Below are 16,884 nucleotides of genomic sequence, written 5' to 3'. Positions count from 1 at the left end.
TGGGACAGCCTGAATACGTTAGGCCTTAAAATTCCCAGTGGTCCGAAGTTGCAAAGGTCTCATGGCTGAGATGCATCCAGAGCAACAACTAATTGGATGCAAAAACGGGCTAGAAAACGTGGGATATATCATCATTATCAGAGTCTGTTTCAATTACAGAGAGGACGGTTGGCACATGTCATCTTGGATAACACGGAAGCCCTGCAATGCCAAATACCATCTGGCATTGTCCACAGTGCATTTAAAGTGAGATGGGAAACATCGTTTAAGGGTCTTGAAACCTTCCCTGTGTATAGGGATGAGAATAACACCAGGTTTCAAGACCTGATTATGGATAAATAGAGTGGTAAGAACATGGGTGAGATATGTAAAACCTCTGCTCCAGGGTCAGATGGGATTAGTTTGGGTTATCTTACTAAAATAGACCCTAAGTTTTCCCAGTTGACTGAGATCTGCTCCTGAACCCTGACACAGCAGTGGATGAACAGGGCTATGCCCTGACCCTAGAACATCTCTGTGGTGAGGGACAGTGGGTACCAGTGCAGGCTTCTGCCATTCCTGTCCCAGCCCTAGAAATCCTTAAAGAATTAGCAGGGAAGGCTTTTTTCAGTCTGCAGCCACATGGCCCCCTTCCACCTTCCACACGAATTCAACAAGGGCCATTGGAATCCTCCGTAGACTTTGTAGAGAGGCTCACACAAGCCTCATTGAAACTCAAGTTAGAACATGCCAGGGAGGGCATACTAGAGGAGATTGCCTTTATTAATGCAAATGATTCCTGCCGTGCTGCAATCCTCAGTCTCCCTCTAGACCCTCCTCGGACCTTAAAGGAGTATGTTACAGGTCTGCCAAGTGAAGGTTCCTTTCATGGCCCTTCCACCAAGACATCATCTGAGACAAATGCCCCAGAATCATCCCCTGAAGGCTGCAGCTGCTAACACCATCACCACAGATTTATCTTCTTGGCCTGCCAACGTTCCGTTGCCTTGCCGGACATCCTTTTGGCGTCCTCCAGACAAACCATGCATGCTATGTGGACAGTCCGGACACTGGATGTCTGACTGTCCACTCAAGAAGGAGTTTGAGGACTTTAAAAACCAGGACAGGTGTAGCAGGATAACGTATTATGGAATGAAGTTTGAGCTATCCCAAACTGGGCCTAAGGTTTGGGCCTGCTGGGCCTCAGTTCCAGGCCTGTGTTGAAGCAGATAAGCTTGTGACACAGTTAGAATTTAGGTTAAGGTGTGTGCGTGCATTAGATAGGACAGTTAGAGCAGAAGTATGGGAGCTACCTTAAGCTGAGATCGTTCACGTTTTTGTTCACGCTGAATGCCAAGTAGAATGCACCTGCAATTGTAAATTATTTCAAACTGTTTATAATCGGGCATTTCAAGAATAAAGAGGAGAATATATGATCTGACCATATTGGTTGTACTCTGCGTTGCTGTGTCCAGCCTCCATTAAGAGAGCCCTGGCAATACCATGGCGCCCGGATCCAGGGACTCTCTTGTTTTGCTTAGATGCCATTTGCTTAGATGCAGAATTTTAATACGCTTGAATATGGTTTGTTTGGGATTTTTTGCTTAGATGCAGAGTTCTGAATTTTTATTTTTTCATTTAAATACGGATTTTGCTTGAATATGGTGAAAACTCTGCACTTGTGTCTGCACCGTGTGCAAAGTTTGCACGGAATATCCAAACCGGCCACATGGCAACTTCCACTGCCACTTCTGGAAACTTGGACCCGGTCCAGTCCGACGTTCCCACACTGTCACAGCTGGCAACAGTGCAGCCCGCCACCCATACACAGGCAGCCCATTGCCCCCTGCCAGAATCTGACTCAGACGGAGAGAGTTCTGAACCCGACGTTCGTCGTGCACCACAGCCGCAAGAAAAGGTATGGCATTCAGATGAATTACAACAAAAATAACTAAACTCGCAGAGCTTTCTAATCACCAGAGCCAGCTTGAGCAGCAAGCAGTTGTGGCATCCAGAATTTCTCCGCAAAAAATGCAAAATCTATCAGCTTTGTCTTCCTGACAACCTGACCAGGCATTGCCACCTGCTGCACAGCAGATGGCGCTGCCTGCCACCCAACAAGAGCCGATTCAAAAGTGCTGGCCTGGTGTTCTACAAGAAGCTGTTTTAGATGGTAATGTTAAAGCTGACAATTCCATTGTTTGCCCAGTCACCATCAAACAAAACCAGGCTAGGTGGGAACCCCACGAGTGGAAAGTGTTAAATTCAGCCAAGCAAACAGGTATTAGGTCCGAAGCAGCCAAGACTATAATACAATACATTTTTACTGCCGATCTCCTTTGGCCAGCACACTGTTCCAGCATTGCATCTTTACTATTGACACACCCACAGTTTCTTATTTTTGAGAGGGAATGGAGATATTTAGCCACCAAAGAAGCAAACAGACATCAAATACTGGGAGATCCATTTTATGGAATCCAACCAGCTATGTTAACAGGGCAAGGACCATACGCTACAACTAATGTACAACTGACATTTCCAATTGAAATCCACCAGCTGTCTCAGGCATTGGCCCACAAGGCTTTGCTACTGGTTCCAGACAAGAAAAAACCTGCATCATATGCAAATGTTAAGCAAGGAGCCACCGAGGCATACGGTCAGTTCATCGATCGCTTGTCTGCAGTTTAAAAGATGCCCAAGATTTACCCACAGAAGTGCAGGAACATCTATTTCGTTCCCTTGCTTTTGAAAATGCCAACGCGCGCACCAGGACTGTGTTAGCTTCCCTTCCTCAAGGCTGTGCAGTTGATGAGATGTTAGTAAGAGCAACCAGAGCGGAACAGAACAACCAAACAGCAGCATTCACAGCAGCTGTGCAGAATGCAATGCAGCAACAGGGACATATCATTGCAGCTGCATTGACCGGAAGAAATATCAGCCGTTCCAGCAACAACAGAAGACCAGCATCTGGCATTGTTTGCTTCCGCTGTGGTGATACAGGCCATTTCAAATGAGCCTGTCAAAAGACTGTGTGGTGTCACAAATGTAATGCAGACACTCATGCCACTGAAGCTTGTAGGAAGCAGGGAAACTTCAAAACCAGCGCGCTAAGGCAGCGCACCAAGACACAAATCAACGCCTTGACTCACAAGACCCCGAAAGTGGTTTCCTAGTTAAGAACAGGCCTGCCACATAGGAAGTCTTGGTGTGCATGTAACAACAACAGAAGTTACCTTACAAGACAAAGAAGTAACCCTGATTCCCACCAATGTATATGGACTAACGTACAGCACAATCTCTTTAGCTGGAGGTTTGTTGCTGGGAAGATCCTCCACAGGCAAACAGGGTGTGATTGTGATTCCAGGAGACATCGATGCAGATTACAACAGACAAGTGAAAATAATGGCTTATGCCTTGCAGCCACCTGTGACCATTCCAAAAGGGAGCAGAATTGCTCAAATTATCCCATCTGAAAACATTTTGCCACATTGTCAACGGCCAAGAGAACCAGCTGAAAAAGAGAGAGGAGATGGAAGCTTTGAATCAACTGGCCACGATGTCCTTCTTACAATAAGCCTGAAAGATCACCCGCGCATCACAGTGAAGTTACATCACAGTAACCAGATCATCACTCTATCACCAATTCTCGACACAGGCGCAGATATTTCCATCATCAATCAAATGTACTGGCCATCGAATTTGCCTTTGCAATCTCTCTACATCCATGTTGTAGGAGTGGGTGGAATGAGTGTTCCCTCAATGAGCGCAGACCCTATCAGCATTATCTTTAAAGACAATCAAGTCATCGTAACTCAACTCCACGTTATGCTTTTGCCCGAAAAACATCGAGGATTGCTAGGCAGAGACGTGCTTTCTCAACTGGACATGGTTCTAACCACTGACCAGCATTTTCTTTGATGGCCACTGCAGAGCAGCCACTCATTCTGAAAATCACCTGGTTGACTGAAACTTCTGTATGGGTCGAGCAGTGGCCAATGACAGAAGAAAGGCTGCAAATTACTAAACAATTGGTACAAGACCAACTTGAAGCTGGTCACATTCGGCCCTCAGTGAGTCCGTGGAACACACCAATTTTTGTTATCCCTAAAAAATCAGGAAAACAGAGATTGTTACATGATCTCCGCAAAGTCAATGAACAAATGCAGGCAATGGGCGCTTTGCAGCCTGGCCTGCTAGCACCAACTATGATACCTCAAGGGTGGAACATCTTATCATCAATTTAAATGACTGCTTCTTCACCATCCCGCTTCATCCTCAAGACACTCAATGTTTTGCCTTCACCGTGCCATCTGTCAACAGAGCAGCCCCAGCACAACAATATGAATGGACCGTATTGCCCCAGGCGGGGAGAAACTCACCGACCGTGTGTCAGTTGTTTGTTGATTTGGCCTTGCAACCAATTCGCCAGCATTTTTCCAGTGAATGATTTATCATTATGTCGATGACATTCTTATTGCCACCAAAGAACCATTGGCAGAAACAGATTTAAACTGGTTGATTGCACAATTGAAACATCGTAGACTGACTGTAGCCCCAGAAAAAATACATCGGTCAGATCCTTGGAAATATTTAGGTTGGCTGATCACAAATGCACAAATTCACCCACAGAAGATCACTTTACACACCAGCATTTCCACCCTGCATGATGCCCAGAGACTTTTTGGAGACCTGCAGTGGGTTCATACCATTGTAGGAATCATCAATGATGATTTACAACCATTTTTACTGTGGCTTCATGGTGGTGATGCCAGCAGCCCCCGAAAGTGCACCCCCGAACAGCAAAGAGCTTTGGTTCAGGTATCAGAAAAGTTACAACGTGGTTGGAGTTGTCGCCATACAGAGCATCTTCCACTATCACTTTCACTTTCCAATGCTGATGCCTGTCCATTTGCCATTGTCTTTCAATGGCAAAAGAAAAAGGGGCAACACCAATCTAGGTTTGGTTCAACAGCAAGCGTGCTGGAATGGGTGTTTTTACCTGTGCAACCAAAGAGCCGTGTCATGACCAGAACAGATGCTCTTGCTGCATTGATAAAAAAGGGCAGAGGTGGAATTGTAGAGATAGATGGAAAGGAACCAGCAGATACCAGCGTTCCTGTGAGAAGTGAAGATTTAGAGTGGAAGCTGAGACATTCTGTCGCAATGCAAAAAGCATTGTTGGGTTTTACAGGTGTGGTTCACAATCAGCAACCAAAAGGCCCGATGTGGACTCTAGTCATGCGCTACCAGTGGCTAGAGAGACCTTTGTGTTCCTTGACACCAGTTAAAGGAAGAACAGTTGTTACTGATGGCGGCCGAAAAACAAGAAGGGCTGTGTGTGTGTGCCAACAGCAAGGAGAAGGGATGCAACATTTACTTAAGAGTGAAGCAGGAGACAGTCTGCAAACCCTTCAACTGAGGCCAGTGTGTTGAGCTTTGCAAACCTGGAACAACGAACCACTCAATGTTGTTTCGGACTCTTTATATGTGGTTGGAGTCGTGCAAAGAATTGAGGATGCACTCATCAGGACCACCCAGAATCAGCGCCTTGGAGAACTGCTTTTGCAATTAAGAAGTGTACTGAAACAGCATCAGCATGCCTTTTGTGTCATGCACATTCGCAGCCATCAGTGCGACAGCAGTTTAGGAGAAGGCAACGCACGAGCAGATGCTGCAGTCAGTTGTGTTGCCCATATCCCTCCAGAAAACAAATTTGTGAGGGCTTGTGACAACCATGAGAATTTTCATCAAAATTCTAGGACCCTGCGCTGACAATTCCAGATTTCCCTGAATGATGCACAAGGGATTGTGCATACCTGCCCTCAATGTAGTCATCATGGGCCTGGCCTTAGCCTGGGCCCCCAACCCAAGGGGAATGAAAGCTTTAGAATTGTGGCAGATGGATGTAACTCATGTTCCAGAATTTGGAAGACTGAAATATGTCCATGTCACTGTTGATACCTATTCTGAATTTATCTGGGCCACAGCGCAGTCAGGCAAGAGAGCTTTGCATGTTGAAAGACACCTGATCATTTGTTTTGCAGTGATGGGAGTGCCTGTAGAAATTAAGACCGACAATGGGCCAGCCTATGTCAGGCAGCGAGTTGCTAAATTTATGCAAAAGTGGGGAGTCAAGCGTACCACCGGTATCCCTCACTCTCCCACTGGTCAAGCCATCGTAGAAAGAGCTAATCGGACGCTGAAAGAATATCTAGCAAAGAAAAAACAGAATGATGAAACTGACGTAACTAGTTGATTATCCAAGCTACTGTTCACTTTAAACTATTTGTGCCTAGCAGAAGAGAAGAGCCTGCAGTTGTCACACATGACCATGCAGTGAAAGAAGGAAGACCACAAGTGATTCCAGGGCTTTATGTATATCACAAAAATATGCCAACGGGCGAATGGCAGGGACGGAGTCCTGTGTTGTTTAATGGCTGTGGTTATCTGTGTGTTTCCACAGGAGAAGCAGGACCTGTTTGGGTGCCGAGCCGATTTACCCATGCATGTCCACAGTCAGAGATATCAGCTAACAGTGATAACCACAGTGACAGCAGTGTCTTACCTGGAGCACGTTGTGAAGACCCTGAGACTGTTGAAAATTGACTTTTGAATTAGAAAAGATAGTTATACAGTTACAGTTATAAGATTAAGTTTAGTGATAAGTCATTTTTAGTATTTTAGTATTTAAGATTAAGTAATAGGCTTTGTTTTGCTTTTCTATGAGAGACAACCAAAACTATGAATAGAATGTTAAGTATTGAAATGTTTGTTTTAGTTAGTGCCTTAATAGAAAGAGGATCAGGAATGCTTGAGATTGACCCAAGACAAAATATGTGGGTCACTTGGGCCAATCGGAGTAAACAAGATTCATTTTGCATTTTACACTATCAAATCGTTTTCAGACTTGCTTGACTGGAGTCCCAGTAGACTCCATGACAGAGTTCAGAACCTGGTCTCAAGTCAAAATTAATCCAAAGAGTGTTTTGGGAATGCAAGCTGTTGCCATTGCACAGAATCTTAAAGTTGCTAGTACTGAGCCCCAAGAACTCAATCATCTTTTGGGTTCTGTGCCAGGGAATTACTGTTTGATCTTTGTGCATTTTATCATGAATTCAAGTTTGTTAATTGTAGAAAAATGGCAACTGAAAAATGGCAACACTTGGTTGTCTCCCCAGTCCCCATTGTACTATAATTATACCGAGTACTGCAATAATTGGACTGAGTCTGTGATGCCACTGAAAGGTGTTGCAAGAAAATGACCGCCAGGGATTTTTCTCATTTGTGGAGATAGAGCCTGGTCTGCAGTGCCTCAAGAAGCTATAGGAGGTCCATGTTATTTTGGTAAATTACCATTGTTTGCTCCTAGCATTCATCAAGTTTTAGGATTGTCTCAAAAGACCCGACGAGTCAAACGCAGTATGTCTCAATTAAGCCCCAACTGTAAAGATCGAGTTGACTTATGGCAACCTGCAGCTGTAATATCGGCATCATTCTTTGCCCCAGAAGTTGCTTCAGCGCAAGCTCTCACGCAATTGAAAAACTTAGCCTGCTGGACAGGAAAACAAATTAATATAACATCTAATCTACTAAGTGAGCTTGTCATAGATGTTCATGACATTTGTCATGCAGTCCTCCAAAACAGAGCAGGAATCGACTTCCTCCTTGTAGCACAAGGGCATGGAAGTGAAGAATTTGAGGGCATGTGCTGCATGAATTTATTCTCAATCGATTTACAAGCAGCTGTCACAGCTGAAAGATAATATGAGAAAACTTGTAGTGGTAGACACTCCGTTTGACAAATGGCTCACGTCATGGGGTTTTACCGGGTGGATCAAGGATTTGATCTGTTTTGCTATAGTGATTCTCATTGCTATTACAGTCATCTTAATTATCGTGCCGTGCTTGTTATGATGTATGCAAAAATTAGTCAGCCGTGCCTTAGAGTCAGTTTGGATAGCTCAAAAAGAAAAAGAGGGAATTGTAACTGGATTTCTTCGAGATCACAGGCATGATGTGCTGTGGGAAGAGATTTGAGCTATCCCAAATTGGGCCTCAAATTTGGGCCTGTGTAGAAGTAGATAAGCTTGTGGCACAGTTAGAAATTAGGTTAAGGTGTGTGTATGGACTAGATGGGACACTTAAGAGTAGAATCACGGTAGCTGCTTTAAACTAAGATTGTTTACATTTTTGTTCACACTGAATACCAAGTAGAATGCACCTGCAACTGTAAATTATTTCACACTGTATAAAACCAGCCATTTTCGAGAATAAAGAGGAGAACGTATGAACTGACCATATTGGTTGTACTGTGCGTTGCTCTGTCCAGCCCCCATTAATAGCACCCTGGCTATAGATATATCCCATTCCCTACCATCCACAAGTCCCCAGGAAGATTAAAAGATATAATGGGCTGCTAAAAACTATGTTCAGGGCATTAGGTAATGGGACATGGAAGCACTGGGATGCAAACTTGGCAGAAGCCGCTTGGCTAGTCAATACTAGGGAATCTCTAACTGCCCTGGTCCCACCCAAACTAAGCCCTTAGACACTGTGGAAGGAAACAGGGTTTCTGCATTGCACATAGGGAAGAGGGTGGGGAAGTCAGTGTGGATTTCTTCCCCCATGGGAAAAGGCAAACCCATTCATGGGATTGTCTTTGCACAAGGACTTGGGTGTACTTGGTGTGTGATCCCGGAGGATAGGGAGACCCGGTGTGTACTTCAAGGAGATTTAACCTTGAGGTAAGAATAACTTAGAGTGTAAGTTGTATGTTACAGGAGGTAAAGTAGCAGGAGGGACATGAACTGACAAAGAATGAATTTTAGCAAGGAGCAAGAAAAAGGCAATGTTGAACAGGGATGACGCCACTGCCCAACCATCAAGTGTACTATTTCTCCTGTCCTGACCCCACCTCCTGCTGGAATGGAGACCACCTGGAGGGATGTGAAAGGACAGGCGATACTAGTTAATAAAAAGTATGATTGGTCTACAGAAGGTTTAAGGATTCTAGTAATGAGAGTATATAGACTATATGGGATCCCAGCATGACACAAATGGTATGGAATAAGGGGTGGAGATTGTACTGGGTCTGACCAAGGTAAAGTTCATACTCTTTACAGTGCTGTGCTTTGCTTTGGTAGCTGGACGGGTGTTGATAACAGACCAGTGGCTTGGCTACTGCCAAGCAGCACTGTCCCTCTGACATTCATTTCCACATCAGAGGGGATGGGACTGGGCAAAATCCTAGGAGGGGACACAACCAGGCCAGCTGACCCAAATTAGCCAAAAGAATATTCCATACTATATGACATCAGCTCAGCTATATAAGCTAAGGGAGAGAGGACAAAGGGGGATATTTGTGAGTTTTCAGTGTTTGCCGTCTGGAAGAACTCTTAAAACGTGCTGAAGGCCTGCTTCCCCAGAAGTATCTGAACATCACTGCTGATGGGAAGTAGACAGACTTCTTTTTCTCTTTAGCTCTTGTGCGTGCAAATCTCCGCTTATTTCTTTCTTTTACGAATTTCTTTAAAGTAATAAAATTGCTTTATCTTATCCTGCTGGTTGTGCTCCATCTTATTCTCTGCCCTGTCCCATTGGGAAAGGGAGTGATGGAGTGACTGAGTGAGCACTTGGCACCCAGACAAGGTCAACCCACTACAACGAGGATAATACCAACATTTTCACAAATTCAGGACCTCACCAATGTAGGAGGTATCAAGTTTGTGGGCTTTCCCATTGGAGTGCGGGCAAAGTAGTTCTACGGAAACAATGAGCTCGTAGGTCTCTCCAAAACAAGGCAGGGGGAAACTGCCCCAGCCCTGGCCTCCAGAGTGCTCTTTACCTCAGTTGATACAGTTCATATTAAGCAAGGCTGGCTCAGATGTGTAGAGTCATTATTGTTTATGCAAATTATAAACAAAGAAGGAAAGTTAAAAGCTGGATGGTACATAAAGACAGTGGGAATGACAGATTTCTTCCAAGCATGTAGTGTTGCATTTCACCCACATTAGAGACTAAATTCTACTGATTTGGACCAAGGTGGATGGGCCACCTATACTTAGCCCAGAAAAAGAACATAGAGGAAAATATATGTTCAATAAATTGCCAATTGCCTCATCATCTAATTAGTGGTGTGAATGAGTGAATCAATGACTGAATGAGATTCCCACAGTCCCTACCCACTATCCAATGAAACCACAGACAAGGGAAGTGCTTTGGCAGAATCAGCAGGGAAAGCAGACCCTGTCAAGCCTGGTGCACTCTCAACAGTGTGGGATGACCCCCTGCTGGTGTCCCAGCTGTTGGTAAAATACCACTACTCTGATCATTTTGGTGAGCAGACCTGGCCTCCAGGGTAGAGGAGGGAAGGCCTCCCATGCCAGCAGCAGGCAGACCATATCTGAGACCCCAGTGGGTAGACCTGGCCTTCTGTGACAGCCTTGGCATGTTGGGGACATGGGGTACAGCTGGTCCCCTGCTCCAGTGGGATGAGGTGGCCTCCCATCCCAGCAGAGAGCAGACCTGCTTCCTGTGACCAGACCTGGCCAGTGGGGGACACTTGGGACACCTTATTACACTCTAGCACTAAACACAGAGGCTTAGCATTGATTAGATTGGTGGGACTCATCCCTAGCATTCAAGCTAGGAGATTGCACAGACCAGCAAAACCTTTGGAGGGGATAATCAAAGAGTTCCTAAGAAAGGATGGCATAGAAGTATGCCAAGTTATGGATAACAGCCAGAGCAGACAAAAGCAAATTCTGTCAGTATGGACTGCTAAGCCAACAGTCACTTTACAAGTACCAGCAAGGCAGGAATTGCGTGAATGCAAAAGGCCAACCCCAAAATTTAAATATCCAAAACCATGTGACTGGAGAAACAAAGAATTTCAAAACTGGAAACACCTTGTATCCCAAGGCCGAGCAATAGCACACTTTGAGAATGACACCATTAGCAATGCCTGCATTACACACTACAGAGAGAGTGTTTCCCAGGCCAAGGTTCTGGTGCTGTTCCTGCCCACTCAGTGCCTGAGGGGCTCCCAGCGAGTCCTGCCACACGTTCCTCCCCTCACCCTCACCTCCCTCAACCACCACGCCCCCACTCCAGTCCCTGGTGACATCACAGTTGTCTCCAGCCTGATCAAAAGCACAGAGATCACAAACAGGCACAGTGACTCCATGGTGACACGCCACAGCTCCTTCATCTTCCAAAGACTTGCGAGGTCCCAGGCAGTCACCAGCATCCATGAGGACAACAGAGATGTCTCTACATGTTAAGGAGCCCATTTGGCACAGGCACTCACTGAGGTTCTGTGGTGACATCCCAGCGGTCTCCAAGCTCCTAAAGAACACTGAGGGCATGGGCAATCCCAGGGGTTCCATGGGAACATCCCAGGAGTCTCCCCTTTGCCAACCCACACTGACCTCACAGACTGTCACAGGGTCTCAATGGCAGCATCACAAGTGTCTCCAGGCTGCTAAGCAGCCGTGAGGTCACAGGCACTCACAGGGGTTCCACGGTGACATCCTAGAAGTCTCCATGCTGTTAAAAAGCTGCAATGTCACAGGCACTCACAGGATCTACAGCGACATCCTCCAAAGGTGTTGAAGGCTGCAAAAGAACCATGAGGTCACACGCTGTTAGAGGGACCCCAGAGGGACATCCCAGGGCTCTCCAGGCTGCTGAAGAACCACTTTGTCACTGCCACCCTGAGGGCTTCCATCGTGACATGCCAGCGGCCCCTGTGCTCCTAAAAAACAGTGAGGTCACAGGCAATGACAGCAGCTCTGTGCTGACATCCCATCTGTCTCTAGGCTGCCAAAGAACTCGGATGTCACCGGCACTGACAACAGCTCCATGGTGACATCCCAGCTTTCTCTGAACTGCTGAAGGGCAGTCAGGTCAAAGGCCCTCCCCAAGGCTTCCATCCTCTCATCCCAGAGAGACACAGGTTTCTAAAGAACCCTGAGCTCACCTGCACTCACAGGGCTTCCACGGTGACCTCGCAGAGCTCTCTGGGGCTTCTAAGGAGGTCACTGGCAGTGACAGGCACTCCATGGTCACATCCTAGAAGGCTCTGGGTTGCTAAAGAGAGGTCAGGAGCAGTCACAGGTATACCATGGTGACATCCCAAGGCTCTTTAACCTTCCTCCCCTCTCAGTCACCCTCACCGCCGCCACTGTCCCTCCCCTGCGCCTCACCACGCCGCACTGCGCCCGCGGAGGGAAGGAGCGAGCCTTTAGGAGCCGCCACAATTACTGTCTCCTCTCTCCCTTCCCCGTCCTTTCCACGGACAGGCAGCAGGTGAGATCTCTAAACCCGGGAAGCGGCTCTCTAAACCCGCCCTGCCCCTGCCTCGCCTCCCGCCTTCATTTCTGCTTCACTCCCTCGCCCCGCTGCGCTCCCGCTCGTCCCCGCCGCGGGCCGAAGAAGCGGGAGAGGCGTCGGAAAAACGCCGCGGAACAGCGGCAAGAGTCCAACCAGCCCACGCAGCAATCTCCCTCGCGAAGAGACACCACGCACCGCCCGCCGCCACCCGCAGCCCGTGCCCGGCCTCACCCGTGCGCCGCTGCCCCGCTCGCCCGACGCGCTCGCTGCCCCCGCGCCGCCTCCTCCTCTCCCGGCCCGGGCGGCGGGAAAAGCCCTTCCCGTGGTGCCCCGCGCCACCGCCCGCCCTCAGCGCGGAGCGCGGGCCGGCCCCGAAAGGCGGCGCGGGCAGCGAGGGGAAAACAGCGGGGAAAAAAAGAAATCGCCAGGAAAAAACGGCGTGGAGAGCGGGCTGGGAAAGGGAAACGAACAGATACCGCAGCCCCGCCCTACGGCTCCTGCTCGTAGCCGCGCCGAAAAATAAACCAGCAAAGAAAAGCAAAATTACCTCCTCTCGCAGCGCGGAACCGAAACCGAAAGGCGGCCGAGGGCGCCGGGCCCTGCGCTGCGGCGGCGGGCGGGGGAGCTCGGCCGGGCCGGTGGCTGCGGGCCGGGCGGTGCCGCCGGGCCGCGATCCCCTCAGCCGGGCCGCGTGTGGGGCTGCGGGGGGCGGCGGGGCGGGGCGAGGGGAGGCGGCTCGGCGGGAGAGCGGCGGGGCTGCCGTGGGGGCGGCAGGGAAAACAAAAATAGCTTAAAAAAAAAAAAAAAATCCGACAGGGCCTTGTAATAAATGAGGAGCTTGACTCAGCCAGTACATCAAGCAACAATCAATTTATTAATTTATTAGTTCAAATGATAAAGTGTGAGCAAAGCAGCGCGGCGCTGGGTACAGTGGATGGGGTCTCCCCTCCAGCTGCACACCCACTGTTAATTCTTGCTGGGATTTATTGAGCAGGTTCATAAGCATTTCTCAGCACGTTTTATTTTTGTGGTTTTTTCCTAGTTTCTATTTGTGAAGTCGGATTTCTATACTTTAGGTTTGAAAATAAGTCTTATTTCTGTCCTCCATTCTGATCAGTTCTTATTTGTGATGTCGAGTTTCTATACCCCAAGGTTGTGAATCAGTCATGGTCATGTTCATCTTCCCTTCTCAGTCATACACCTGTGACGGCGATGTCCAGCTGCTTTTTCCAGCATTGTAAATAAATGGTGATGATGTCCAGTTTCCCTTTCCAGGATTGTAGCTTGGGATAAACTTGCTTCCCTCCTTTGTTTAGGTGATTACAAATCCTTCTGTATTTTCTAAAGCTCTAGTTCAAAACCTCTTATTACAATGCAGCTTAAAGCTTATCATAATTTTATTTTCAAAAGAAAATAATCATAATACTTCCACATTCTTCTATCCTGTATGGTAAAGGCCTATAAAACTCATATTAACTAAACCCCCTAAAACTTATATTGTGAAATCTTTAAAGCTTACATTATTCATCTATAAACAAGCAAAACTTTTATTCAAAAGCTTCTTTCTATGTCTCTTCCGGTTGTTTATTAAAGCTGGTTTTTATAACTGTCCCATGGCCACATTCAACTGCACAGGCCACCTTTATCTACCTGACACGAAACACAACCCCACATTTCACGTTATCAAGAAACATAAGATATGGTTGCTATAGTTATTACTCCTTAAGCAAGCAGCTATTTTGAGTTACAGCTGAAAAGGTAAAGATACTAAAGCTTTGTAATCAATAAACTGATTTTTTGCATCCAAGCAATCAGTCCTGTCTCTTCCATCGCCATCACACAGAGACTGCTGGGATTGTGAAATTTTCAGCCCTAAGGTGTAGAAATCCGACGTCACAAATAGAAACTAGGAGGAAATCACAAAATAAAACGTGCTGAGAAATGCTTATGAACATGCTCAATAAATCCCAGCAAGAATTAACAGTGGGTGTGCAGCTGGAGGGGAGACCCCATCCACTGTACCCAGCGCCGCGCTGCTTTGCTCACACTTTATCATTTGAACTAATGAATTAATAAATTGATTGTTGCTTGGTATCTTGGCTCAGTCAAACTCCCCGTTTATTACAGGATGTGCTCCTGGAATCCCAGTGAGGGGCTGTGACACAGCAGTGCCGTAGCTCACTAAAGTCACCTGGGATGTGCCCACTGAAGGGCTGTGAGAGCCTCTGAGAACAGCGGCTCTTCATCATCCCCACACAGCTCTGGGATGTTCCCATGGGAGCCCTGCGGACGCAGGTGAGCTCAGGCATCTTAGGAAACCTGTAACCAACCCAGGGTGTAAGGATGGAGACAGGGTCCCCATTAATTACATGGAAGCTGGGCTGAGCAACGCAGAGCACAACCACTATGGTGAAATGATACGTTCTCTTATTCCTGAAATGGCTGGTTAAATACAGATAATTTACAGTTACAGGTGTTTTCTAATTGGTATTCAGCATAAAAAGGAATGCAAACAATCTCAATTTAAGGTAGCTACCATAATTTCACTATAACTATCCTGTCTAATGCATAAACCCACCTTAATCTAAATTTTAACGGCACCACAGGCTTATTTACTTCCACACAGGCCTGAGCCTGGGCCCCATTTTGGGATAGCTCAGATCTCATTCCAAAATACCTCATGTTCATGTTCTCTAAGAAATTCTGTTACATAAGGATGGAAGCCCTGACTGTGCCTTTACTGTCCCTGCCCTGGAGCAGTCTGGAGACCCCTGGAAGGTCGGGGCAGGATGCTTTGGGCTGGCTGCTTTGCCTTGGAATGGGGTCAAGGCAGTAGGAAAATGTCCCATTTACAAAGCTCTCAGTTGTATTGAGAGGGGCACAGTGTGATCTTTTAGATTTGACTTCTTGTGCATCTCCTTATGGCTGCTGCCCCGGAATGAAAGAGCTGACCTAAAAGTGACCCAAAGACCCAAAAGTGACCCAAAGATTTCACAGATGAGCTGCTGAAGTGCCCTGGACAAGGCTGCCTTCCAGACAATCCCTTTCCCTGTAAATATCAGTAGCTTAGAGACAGAACTGATGTCACGATGCTCATCCTCTTGCAGCCTCTGAGCTCAGTGTGCTCAAAGACGTTGGAGAGCCCTGGGGTGTCCCCGTGGAGCCCCTGGGATTGCTGGGGAGCTCAGTGTTCCTCGGAGCACGGACAGCACTGGGGTGTGGCAGTGGCCCCTGTGTGACCATGGATGACAGGACAGCTCTTTGCCAGCCTGGAGGGCCCTGGGGTGTCAGCACGGAGCCCCTGGCAGATGCTGGGACATCAGGGCCCCTCAGCAGCCTGGGGACAGCCCTGCTGTGCCAAGTGACACCCAGTTCCAGCCTGGCAGGGAGCTGGGGGTGCTTTGGCAGCTGGCAGAGCCCTGGCACGTCCCCGTGGAGCCTCTGGCGTTGCCCCTGCCCTCGGTGTTCCTGAGGGGCACGGAGAGCGCTGGGAGATCTTTCTGGAAGGGCAGGGAGTGCCTGAGCCCAGGGGGCTGCGTGGCACACAGAGACCCCTCTGCTGTGGCTGTCAGTGCCCGCCAGCTGCGGGGGCTCTGGAGGATGAGGAGCCCTGGGCTGGCACGGGGTGCCAGCGTGGAGGGGCTGTGCTCAGCTGGCATCTCCTGCCTCGTGGGGCTGCAGGGCCCTCGCCTCCCCTTGCTCAGCCCCACCAGGATGGGAGAAATGCTGCTGAGGCCTCGGCCTTGAGGAGCTGCAGCTGGGCCCAGCTCTGCTGGGGCTTAGCACAAACACTGGCTGCTCCCTGCCAGAGCTGCTGCCTCATCTCCTGCTGTTGTTATTTTTTCATTTTCCCAGCCTTGGGAAGATTGTTTATGTCTGAATGGCAAACACTGGGTGCAGGTGTGCCTGTCCTGGCTGGGATGTGGGAGAGGGGCTGCTCTCCTGGAGTCTGGAGTCCTTTCCAATTGTCACTCAGTTCTGCCTGGAGGGAAAGTTCCTCTGCAGAGATGGTCACTCCTTTAGGAGTCCTTTTCTGGGATGCTGGGTTTGAGTTCAGTTCTAAGTGAAGTCCTGTGGAGCTGGAGCCTGGTTAAGTTGAAAAGCTCCGAGGTGTTATTGCACCACTGAATGGTTCAGTTGAACTCCTCAGTTCCATTGCTGCTGAGCTGAAGTGCTGTTAAGTGAAGAGCTCTGCAGCCTTTGGGCCAGGTCCTTTTGATCCTTTCTCTTGACATCACCTTCACACAGACACACACACTGCCAGAGACAGACAGTTCTCATTTGGTTGCATTTTGGATTGCCTGACTCTGCATTTTGGATTGTTGCTTTTCCTGCCTGTGCCTTCAGCCTTATCAAGGTAGAAGCTGTAAAAGGAGGCCTCAGAAACAGAAGGAGCAGCAGAATTTAGAATTATCTGCAACTGCAAAGCTGGAAAGAAGGAAAAGTTGCATTAGTACAGCAAGCAAGGACATGAAACCATAGTCTGAGTGTTAGGTTTGGCTAGGATAGATCTTAAGACTGCAGAAAAATATGCTTAGCAAGACAGTAGAAAGTTTTGAACTGAATAATGGG

The 16,884-nt window shown here is 47.8% G+C and overlaps 1 long non-coding RNA gene across 1 annotated transcript; it reads right to left on the bottom strand.

The window, feature by feature from the left end:
- Positions 1 to 11,022: 11,022 nt before the first annotated feature.
- On the bottom strand, positions 11,023 to 12,692 carry LOC134562138 (uncharacterized). Its single transcript, XR_010083091.1, has 3 exons — positions 12,544 to 12,692; positions 11,960 to 12,069; positions 11,023 to 11,595 (listed from the first exon to the last, which is right to left on the bottom strand). It is a non-coding gene; the product is annotated as an uncharacterized LOC134562138 (long non-coding RNA).
- Between the last annotated feature and the right edge of the window lie 4,192 nt (positions 12,693 to 16,884).

The sequence above is a fragment of the Prinia subflava genome, chromosome 26 (genome assembly GCF_021018805.1).
Source record: "Prinia subflava isolate CZ2003 ecotype Zambia chromosome 26, Cam_Psub_1.2, whole genome shotgun sequence".
NCBI classification, from domain to species: Eukaryota; Metazoa; Chordata; class Aves; order Passeriformes; family Cisticolidae; genus Prinia; species Prinia subflava.
This window is presented reverse-complemented; position numbering and strand designations above follow the sequence as displayed.